The sequence below is a fragment of the Papio anubis genome, chromosome 17, assembly GCF_008728515.1.
Source record: "Papio anubis isolate 15944 chromosome 17, Panubis1.0, whole genome shotgun sequence".
Lineage (NCBI taxonomy): Eukaryota > Metazoa > Chordata > Mammalia > Primates > Cercopithecidae > Papio > Papio anubis.
In genome coordinates this window covers 47682446-47692276 of record NC_044992.1, presented here as the reverse complement: position 1 = coordinate 47692276, position 9831 = coordinate 47682446, and positions in this window count along the sequence as shown.

The window sequence follows — 9831 nt, the reverse complement described above, 5'->3', positions numbered from 1 at the left end:
TCGAAGGATGGGTAGGATTTGGAAAGTGATACTGGGCTCCTCCTATACTATCCCTCTCATAAAGAGCAGATTTGTAGTGAATCGTCACTAACTGCATGCTAACGTGCAGAGGGGAAGCTCACAATCAGTACTGAGAAATGCTAGGGATTCCCCATTACCTCACTCAGAGAACCAGCCAAGAAACTGAAACTGGAGTCTCCCGAGACCAAGTATGCAATGTCCACGCAGCTAGAATTGGAGGGTCGGAGGACAGTCAAGGGAGGAATCAGGTCTGGGCTGGACAACACCACTTAGCATCAGACACAGGCTGCTGAGGAAATCAGAACCAAGGAGTGGCCCTTTTTCCCCCTGACAACCTGGCACATTTGCCACAAACTCTCCAGTTCTAGTCTGTTCATAAACTCTTCTTCCTCTGGGACCTTCTGTCGGGGGGTCTATGCTAGCTAAAGAACCAAGAAAATTCTCATGGATAACAAAGATTATCCTGAGAAAGAAGCCTGTAACTTGTAGGGTCAGATCCTATTGCTTTTCAGATAGGCATCCAAGAACCAGAGAGAAGTGACTTGCCCAAGGTCATCTACAAGTTAAAGGAGAGGCAGGACTAAAATACAGACAGGTCTGGCTTTATGCTCATTTTTATTTTTATTTTTATTCTTTTAGACAGGGTCTCACTCTGTCACCCAAGCTGGAGTGTACTGGCACCATCATAGCTCACTGCAGCCCCAAACTCCTGGGTTCAAACAATCCTCCCACCTCAGCCTCCCAAGTAGCTAGGACTGTAGGTGCTCACCACCACACTGAGCTATTTTTTTCTATTTTTTAGTAGAGACAGGGTCTCAGTCTGTTGCCCAGGTTGGTCTCAAACTCCCAGCCTCAAATGATCTTCCCTTCTCGGCCTCCCAAAGTGCTAGGATTAGAGGTGTGAGTCCCCAGCTTAAACTCATTTTTGAAGGTGCATCTGGCACATGGAAAAGGACTCCAGCAGAAAGCTTCTGAAATAGTTCCAAACTGAAGTTGCCCTGACATTTCTTACCAATACACCTGCCAGTGAATAACTTCTTAGAGTCCTTCCACCTAGTTCCAGAGATTGCTGATATCCCTAAAAGTGAATCCGCTCCAAAAGCCGGTGATAAGGGCAACCAAAACCTTTGGGCTGAAGCAAAATTTTGGCAAGGATTTCTCATGCCTTCATTTCGGGAATTTGGAATAATGGAGAATGACTAAGCAAGGGGCAGGGTGCCAGGGGAAGGTCCCAGACTTCAGTCTCAGGAGGCAAAAGCTTAGGTCTTTCTAGGCTGTCTAATCACCTCACTTTACACTTGAGGACAATGAAGCCTAGAGAGAGCAAGCAACTTACCCAAAACTACACGGGCACCTGGTGAAGAGCTAGGCTTATGCGTTACACCCCAGTGGAATGTTTTTTATAAGTTTAGAAAGAACAAAAGCTATTCTACCTGCTTGTCCATCTTGCTGTCAGCCCCAAGCAATCTTGGGTTTCCTTCCCTTGTTTGAGGTAGAGTACCACATCAGACTTGCTCTTGACCATAATAACTGTAGACAACAGGGGTATGATCTAATCTTAACTTCTTTTATACCTTAAACTCCTTGAAGACAGTAATCACCTTGTATCAATCAGAGTCAAAGCAAACAAGAGCCACTCTAGGTATTCCAAACAGAAGAAATTTAATATAGAGAACCAGTTATACAGGTGAAGGAAGAGCTGAAGCCAAACAAGGAAGGGCAAGGTCACCCAGAGATTAATAGCGGCAAGAAGTTGCCCCACCCCTAGAGCTGGAGGGACACAGGGAGAAGGTTATGTTACCAAAACCCAGAAAGTGCGGCAGGAGCTGGAACCATGATGGGGGTCACTTAACAAGAGCTGCTACCACAGTGCTAGGAGTTGGCTGATGGACTCTGGAATCAAAGACTTGTAGCTGCTGCTGGGATGCCAATGAAAGCAGAGAGAAAAGAAACATTGCAAAAATGGAAAAAGGTATACCATCCAAAAAGTAGTAGTATGTATATTGGATACGTTGTTCAAAAATGCTAGACTAATATCAAACAAAATAGACTTTCAGACAAAATTTGTTTATAAAGACAAAGAAGGACATTTTATAATGATAAATGGGTCAATCCAAGCTGGATGTGGTGGCTCATTCCTGTAATCTCAGCATTTTTGGAAGCTGAAACAGGAGGATCACTTGAGGTGAGGCGTTTGAGACCAGCCTGGGCAACATAGCAAGACCTCATCTCTACACACATACACACACAAAAAACTGTTTAAATAAATTAGCCAACCATGGTGTCATGTACCTGTAGTCCCAGCTACTCATGAGGCTGAGGTTGGAGGGCTGCTTGAGGCCAGGTGTTTGGGGTTGCAGTGAACCATGATTGTGCCACTGCACTCCAGTCTGTGTGACAGAACAAGACCCTGTCTCTAAGACAAAGGATGAAAAATTTTTAAAAAGAGTCAACCCATCAGTAAGACATAACAACTATAAATATGCATGCACCTAAATAACAGAGCCTAAAAATATATGAAACAAACACTGACAGAATTGTCAAAGAAATAAGAGAAACACATAAAGCAAGAAATAAAAGAAACACATAATTCAACAATAATAGAAATTTCAATATCCTCCTTTCAATAATAGATACAACAACTAGGCAGTTGATCAACAAGAAAACAGAAGATTTGAATACCACTATGAACCAACTAGACCTAACACCTATCTATAAAACACCACCCAACAACAGCAGAATACATATTCTTCTCAGATATACATAGAACATTCTCCAGGATAGGCCATCTGTTAGGACATAAAACAAGTCTCAAGAAATTTAAAGGAATTGAGATCAGACAAAGTATGTTCTCTGACCACAACCAGTAACAGAAGAAAATTTGAAGAATTCATAAATATGTGGAAATGAATCAAAGAACTCAAGGGAAATTAGAAAATACTTTGAAATGAATGAAAATGAAAACACAGCATACCAAAACTTATGAGATGCAGCTAAAATAGTGTTTACAGAGAAATTAATAGCTGTTAATGCCTATATTTTTTAAAAGAAGAAAGATACCAAAAAAAAAAAACTTTTCACTTTAAGAAAAAGAATAGCAAACCAAGCCCAAATCAAGCAGAATGAAGGAAATAATAAAGATTAGAATGGAAAAAATTAAATATGGAATTGGAAAAACTAGAGAAAAAATAACAAACCCAAAAGTTGTTATATCAAAAAGATTGATAAGTTTGATAAACATTTCACTAGACTTACCCTAATATCAAAGCCACATATAGATATCACAAGAAAAGTACAGACCAATATCTCTTATATTTATAAGATGCATATAAGATAGATGTACAATGTCTTAACAAAATATTAACATGAAAAATCCACAAACATTACAAAAAAGATTGTATACCATGACCAAGTGATTTATCCCAGGAATTCAAGGTTGGTTTAATATACAAAAATCAATTCATATAATACACCGTATTTAATAGAATAAAGGGCAAAAACACTCAGTTGTCTCAGTGGACACAGGAAAGGCCTCCAGCTCCGTCCATGTCCCTCCAAAGGACATTATCTCATTCTTTTTTATGGCTGCGTAATATTCCATGCTGTATATGTACCACATTTTCTTTAACCAATCTATCATTGATGGACATTTAGGTTGATTCCATGTCTTTGCTATTGTGAATAGTGCTGCAGTAAACATACACGTGCATGTGTCTTTATAATAGAACAATTTATATTACTTTGGGTGTATACCCAAGAAAGGGATTGCTGGATCAAATGGTATTTCTGTCTCTAGGTCTTTGAGGAATCTCCACACTATCTTCCACAATGGTTGGACTAATTTACACTTCCACCAACAATGTAAAAGCATTCCTTTTTCTCCACAACCTCACCAGCATCTGTTATTTTTTGAATTTTTGATAATAGCAATTCTGACTGGTGTGAGATGGTCTCTCACTGTGGTTTTGATTTGCATTTCTCTAATGATCAGTGTGTTAAGCTTTTTAAAATACGATTCTGGGCCACATGTATGTCTTCTTTTGTGAAGTGTCTGTTCACTATCCTTTGCCCACTGTTTAATGTTTTTCTTCTTGTAAATTTGTTTAAGTTTTTATAGATGCCACGTATTAGACTTTTGTCAAATGCATGGTTTGCAAAACTTTTTTCCCACTCTATAGGTTGTCGGTTTACTCTGTTGATAGTTTCTTTTGCTGTACAGAAGCTCCTTAGTTTAAGTAGATCCCATTTGTCAATTTTTGTTTTTGTCACAACTGCTTTTGGCATCTTTGTCATGAAATCTTTGCCTGTGCCTTGGTCCTGAATGATATTGCCTAGGTTTTCTTCTAGGGCTTTTATAGTTTTTAGTTTTACATTTAAGTCTTTAACCCATCTTGAGTTGATTTTTGTATATGGTGTAAGGAAGGGGTCCAGTTTCAATTTTCTACATATGGCTAGCCAGTTATCCCAGCACCATTTATTAAATAAGGAATCCTTTCCCTATTGCTTGTTTTTGTCACATTTGTTGAAGATCACATAGTTGTAGGTGTGCAGTCTTATTTCTGGATTCTCTATTCTGTTCCATTGATCTGTCTGTTCTTGTACCAGTACCATGCTGTTTTAGTTCCTGTAGCCGTGTAGTATAGTTTGAAGTCAGGTAGCATGAGACCTCCAGCTTTGCTCTTTTTGCTTAGGATTGGTTTGGCTATGTGGGCTCTTTTTTGGTTCCATGTGAATTTTTAAATAGTTTTTTATAGTTCTGTGAGGAATGTCAATGGTAGTTTAATGGGAATAGCATTGAATCTATAAATTGCTTTGGGCAGTATTGTCCACAATACTGATTCTTCCTATCTATCAGTATAGAATGTTTTTCCATTTGTTTCCATCATTTCTAATTTCTTTGAGCAGTGGTTTGTAGTTCTCCTTGTAGATGTCCTTCACTTCCCTTGTTAGTTGTATTCCTAGGTATTTTATTCTTTTTGTGGCAATTGTGAACTGGAGTTCATTCGTGCTTTGGCTCTCGGCTTACCTGTTGTTGGTGTATAGGAATGCTAGCAATTTTTGCACATTGGTTTTGTATCCTGAGAATGTGTTGAATTTGCTTATCAGCTGAAGAAGTTTTTGGGCTGAGACAGTGGGGTTTTCTAGATATATGATCATGTCATCTACAAACAGGGATAGTTTGACTTTCTCTCTTCCTATTTGAGTATGCTTTATTTCTTTCTCTTCCCTGAATATGATTGCCCTGGCCAGAACTTCCAATATTCTGTTGAATAGGAGTGATGAGAGAAAGCATCCTTGTCTTGTCCTGATTTTCAAGGGGCTTACTTCCAGCTTTTGCCCATTCAGTATAATATTGGCTGTGAGTTTGTCATATATGACTCTTATTATTTTGAGGTATATTCTTTCAATACCTACTTTATTGAGAGATTTTAACATGAAGGGATATTGAATTTTATCAAAGGCCTTTTCTGCATCTATGGAGATAATCATGTGGTTTTTATCTTTAGTTCTGTTTATGTGATGAATCACACTAATTGATTTGCATATGTTGAACCAACCTTGCATCCCAGGGGATGATGAAGCCAAATTTGATCGTGGTGGATAAGTTTTTTGATGTGCTGCTGGATTCGGTTTGCCAGTATTTTGTTGAGGATTTTTGCATCAATGTTCATCAAGGATAATGGCCTGAAGTTTTCTTTTTTTATTATATTTCTGCCAGGTTTTGGTATCAGGATGATGCTGGCCTCACAGAATGAGTTAGGAAGGAGTCTCTCCTTTTCAATTTTTTTGAATAGTTTCAGTAGGAATAGTACTCTTTTCTGTACATCTGGTGGAATTCAGCTGTGAATCTGTCTGGCCCTGGGCTTTTTTTGGTTGGTAGGCTGTTTATTACTGCCTCAATTTCAGAACTCATTTATGGTCTGTTCAGGGATTCAATTCTTCTTGGTTTGGTCTTGGGAGGGTGTATGTGTCCAGAAACTTATCCATTTCTTCTAGATTTTCTATGCATATAGAGGTGTTTATGATATTCTCTGATAGTTGTTGTATTTCTGTGAGGAGAGTGGTAATATCTCCCTTATCATTTCTGATTGTATTTATTTGAGTCATCTCTCCTTCTTTATTAGTCTAACTAGCAGTCTATCTATTTTATTAACTGTTTTGAAAAACTAGCTCCTGGATTCATTGATCTTTTGAATGGTTTTTTATGTCTCTATCTCCTTTGGTTCAGCTCTGATTTTGGTTATTTCTTGTCTCCTGCTAGCTTTGGGACTTCTTTGCCCTTGGTTCTCTACTTCTTTTAGCTGTGATGCTGTTAACTTGAGATCGTTCTAGCTTTTTGATGTGGGCATTTAGTGCTATAAGTTTCCTCCTTAACACTGCCTTAGCTGTGTCCCAGAAATTCTGGTATGTTGTATCTTTGTTCTCATTAGTTTCAAAGAACTCCTTGATTTCTCCCTTAATTTCATTATTTACCCAAAAGTCATTCAGGAGCAGGTTGCAATTTCCATGTGGTTGTATTGCTTTGAGTGAATTTCTTAGTTTTGAGTTCTAATTTGATTGTGCTATTGCCCAAGACTGTTATTATTTCAGTTCTTCTGTATTTGCTGAGGAGTATTTTACTTCCAATCATGTGATCAATTTTAGAGTAAGTGCCATGTGGTGATAAGAAGAATGTATATTCTGCTGTTTGGGGGTGGAGAGTTCTGTGGAGATCTATCAGGTCCATTTATTCCAGAGCTGAGTTCAGGTCCTGAATATCTTTGTTAATTTTCTGTCTCAATGATCTGTCTAATGGGGTGTTAAAATCTCCCGCTATCACTGAGTGTGAGTCCAAGTCTATTTAAAGGTCTCTTTGAGCCTATGTCTGTCTTTGCATGTGAGATGGGTCTCTTGCAGATAGCATATCAATGGATCTTGGTTTTTTATCCAGCTTGCCTCTCTCTGTCTTTTAATTGTGGCATTTAGCCCATTTACACTTAAGATTAGTATTGTTATGTGTGGATTTAATCCTGTCATCATGATGCTAGCTGGTTATTTTGCAGACTTGTTTATGTGGTTGCTTCATAGTGTCACTGGTCTGTGTACTTCAGTGTATTCTTGTAGTGGCTGATAACAGTTTTTCCTTTCCATATTTAGTGCTTCCTTCAGGACCTCTTGTAAGGCAGGTCTGGTGGTAATGAATTCCCCCAACATTTGCTTGTCCTGAAAGGATATTATTTCTCCTTCACTTATGAAGCTTAGTTTGGCTGGATATGAAATTCTGCATTGGAATTTCTTTTCTTTAAGAATGTTGAATACTGTCCCCCAATCTCTTCTGGTTTGTAGGGTTTCCACTGAGAGGTCTGCCATTAGTCTGATGGGCTTCCCTTTACAGGTGACCTAGCCTTTCTCTCTGGCTGTCCTTAATATTTTTTCTTTCATTTCTACCTTGGAGAATCTGATGATCATATGTCCCGGGAATGATCTTCTCATGGAGTATCTTACTGAGGTTCTCTGCAGTTCCTGAATTTGAATGTTGGCCTGTCTAGCTAGGTTGGGGAAGTTCTCCTGGAAAATATCCTGAAATAAGTTTTCCAAATTGGTTCCATTCTCCCCATCTCTTTCAGGTACCCCAATCAGTCATAGATTCAGTCTCTTTACATAATCCCATATTTCTTGGAGGTTTTGTTCATTCCTTTTCATTCTTTTTCTCTATTCTTGTCTGCCTGTATTATTTCAGAAAGACAGTCTTCAAGTTCTGAGATTCTTTCAGAGGAAGAATCTTTCAGAAGACCAAGCAGAGCTTGGCCTATTCTTCTATGAATACTTCTGATTGCATTGTGAAGTTCTTGTAGTGTGTTTTTCAGCTTGATCAGATCAGTTATGTCCTTCTCTATAATAGGTATTTTGGCTGTCAGCTCCTGCATTGTTTTATGATGATTTTTAGCTCCCTTACATTGGGTTACAACTTGCCTCTTCAGCTCAGTGAAGTTCATTTTTATCCACATTCTGAAGTCTAATTCTTTCATTGCAGTGATCCCAGCCTTACCCCAGTTCCAAACCCTTGCTGGAGAGATGCTGCAGTCATTTGGAAGGAAGGAGGCACTTTGGCTTTTCAGCCCCCTCGATTCAGCCTTCTTCCTAGATGTCCTGCCTTGCCTGAGTTGCAGTCACCTTTGCTGGGGTCCCGGAGCCTGAGTATATAAAGCTCTTGGGTCTCTGTGCATGCCTGAGTGGCTGCTCTGCTGATACCCCAGTGCAGCTCTGTGTGTAAGACCCAAAGCCCTGGTGGAGTGGGTTCACAGGGGATCTCCTGATCCAAAGGTTGCAAAGATTGGTGGGAGAAGCATCTTTTCCCAGGTTTGCACATTCACCCACTGCTTCCCTGGTTGGGGGAGGGGAGGGTTTCCTTTGAGTCTGTGTTGTTCCTATGTGGGCCATTGCCCTGCCCTGCTTTTCTCTCTCCTCTGTGGGTCGAGCTGATTCCTTAATCAGTACCAGTGCAAGTATCTGCATGTTTCAGATAAAGGTGTTGTATGTACTCACCCCTTTTGTTCCTCTCTGAGAGAGCCATGCCCCATATCTGCTTCTAGTTGGCCATTTTTGAAAATAAAATTAAGAAAACGATTTCATTTACAAGCACATCAAAAAGAGTAAAATACTTAAGAATAAATTTAACAAAGAAGTTAAAGACTTGCAGTCTAAAAAATGCAAAGAAATTAAGGAAGACCTAAATAAATAAATAAATAATCCCACATTCATGGACCAAAAGACTTCGTTAGAATGGCAATACTCCCTAAATTGATCTACAGATTCAATGCAATCCCTATCAGAATCCTAGCTGGTTTCATTGCAGAAATTGATAAGCTGACCCTAAAACTCATATGGAAAAGAAAGAGACGCAGATTAGCCAAACAACCTTTAAAAAGACAGATGAAGTTGGAGCAATCACACCTCCCAATTTCAAAATTTACTATAAAGCTACAGTAATCAAGACAATGTGGTACTATCATAGGACAGACACAGAGATTGATAAAATAGAATTGATAGTCCAGAAATAAACCATTACATTTATGATCAATTGATTTCCAACAGAGGTGCTAAGACAGTTTAATGGCAGAAAGAATAGTCTTTTCAACAAATGATGCTGGGAAAACTAGATATCCACATAAAAAATAAAGTTGGATCCCAACCTCACACTATATACAACAATTAGCTCAAAATGGATCAGATCTAAATGTTGCAGCTAAAACTATAAGTCTTAAAAGAACATATAAGAATAAATCTTTGTATACTTGAATTAGGCAATGGTTTCTTAGATATGGCACCAAAGACACAATTGACAAAAGAAAAATCAATTGAACCTTCACGTTTAAAATTTTGTGCTTCTTTTGCCAGAGATTCAGGTTTTAAAAAACAAAACACCTTTGTGCTTCAAAGGACACTATCAAGAAAGTGAAAAGATGATCCGTAGAGTGGGAGAAAATATTCACAGATATGTATCAGATAAGTGATTGTATCCAGAATATATAAAGAAGTCTTACAACTCAACAATAAAAAATAAATAACCCAATTTTTTAAATGGGCAAAAGATTTGAATAGATATTTCTCAAAAAAAAAAAAATACAAATGGTCAATAAGCACATGAAAAGATGCTCAACATCAGTAGTCATTACAAAAACGCATATCAAAACCACAACTAGGCTGGGCATGGTGGCTCACACATGTAATCCCAGGACTTTGGGAGGCTGAGGCTGGTGGATCACCTGAAGTCAGGAGTTTGAGACGAGACTGGCCAACATGGTGAAACCCCATCTCTTCTAAAAATAC